The 1,601-nt window shown below is 34.4% G+C and overlaps 1 protein-coding gene across 2 annotated transcripts in view; it reads right to left on the reverse strand.

Moving 5' to 3' along the window:
* Positions 1 to 286: 286 nt before the first annotated feature.
* LOC135223634 (transcription factor Sox-14-like) overlaps positions 287 to 1,601 on the reverse strand; it is a 126,468-nt gene continuing 125,153 nt past the window's right edge. For both annotated transcript variants that reach the window (XM_064262263.1, XM_064262262.1), the window contains one exon: positions 287 to 1,601. This exon is cut by the window's right edge and continues 692 nt beyond it. The gene's annotated coding sequence lies outside the window, so the exon portion shown is untranslated.

Consider the following 1,601-nt stretch of genomic DNA (forward strand, 5'->3'; position numbering starts at 1 on the left):
TAATCAACACTTACTAATTATTCTAATTTCACTTCAACACACACAAAAGCAGTCACATAAAGGAAAGAATGGAAATATTCTAACTGAATATTTGCATATAATGAAAAGTAACTTGCAAATCAAGAAAAATCAGATATCGAGTGGTACCTATATATATATATATATATATATATATATATATTATATATATATATAATCTATATATAATATATATATATAGATATTAGAATAATTAATATTATTATATATAAATAAATATATATATATAAAAGGAATTGTAATTTAAAATGATAAGTAAGAGATAACCAGATAAGATTTGTGTATCCATATTGCCATGTTGAAATACTGCATTGCATTGGGTTTCCTCGTAGCCATTATACTTACTGTTGAACGTGAAATTCGAGAAGTCTTTGAATGAAGATAAAAGTCGTGGATTATCCAGGAGCCAGATTCTCCTAGTCAGCCAGATGGGACACTGAACTAGGACCCAGCCAGCCATCCCAAGACGCAAGAACACCAGCCAGGGCACATCATGGCACCCACTGGGAACATGATTCACTTTGCCCTATTTGATGTCAGCCCACGCTTCATATTTTTCATGGTCTTACTTGAGATAAGTTATCTTATTGTTTCTATAAGACTGTCATCGATAAACCTTTATGGAAACTTAATTCCTTTTTAAAATCTTTGGTTAAGTTTATTTTTAATTTCATCAACCCAGTTTGTGTTATGTTACAGTATATACATGGATGTACAAACACAAACACAAGATTTAGAGTTAAGATTGAAAGTGTTTGTACTAATTCAACCATACTAACGACTTTTATTTCTGTATATGAGAATATTTATAGAAACAAAGGGTTTACCATAAATTATTCAACAATGGGCATCTTATCTTTGGTCCGGTACATAACAATAATAGTTTTCCTGGCAAAGGGAACTGCTCTATAAAGCTTTTCTTAAGAATGAACTAAGCAACAAAGAGAAGAAGATTGAGTCCCCACCACCCTATGTACACCCGACTGTAAACTAAGAGAGAGACATCAACACCTGTACAGGTAAAACAGTTACGTATGGCGACATATTGAAAGATTAGGCTACAATGGGAGTGTTTGGCAGATGTCATATTTATAGAACACCGGTTTCTGGTACACTTGGTTACTGATTCCCCAATTGTCCACCTAAAGTCTCCTAATTTTATAAGCTAAGACTGCACCCACGTTGCAAGAAGATCTCGGAGATCTGTAACTTTGGGTAGAGGTTCACTTGATTATGGATACCTGGCAACTTATCTGACTGAGTTTCCGTCATCTCATATTATATGCTATACAAAGTTTGCCTCATGGCCTACAACTCTTCATCTCATATTATATGCTATACAATGTTTGCCCCACGGCCTACAACTCTTCACAGGCGCGATGTATCAATCACAACTTCTTCCATTTCAACGAATGCCACATGTCACTTTAAGAGTAAGGGGAGGACTGTGCCGGGGTAGATAATATTAGCTTTGTGAATGTCGCACGACTCACCTTTTTTTTTTATTTACAAATCATAGAACGAACATCACAGAATTACACATTTACAGGCAATAACTGTTC

The sequence above is a fragment of the Macrobrachium nipponense genome, chromosome 10 (assembly GCF_015104395.2).
Source record: "Macrobrachium nipponense isolate FS-2020 chromosome 10, ASM1510439v2, whole genome shotgun sequence".
Taxonomy (NCBI): Eukaryota; Metazoa; Arthropoda; class Malacostraca; order Decapoda; family Palaemonidae; genus Macrobrachium; species Macrobrachium nipponense.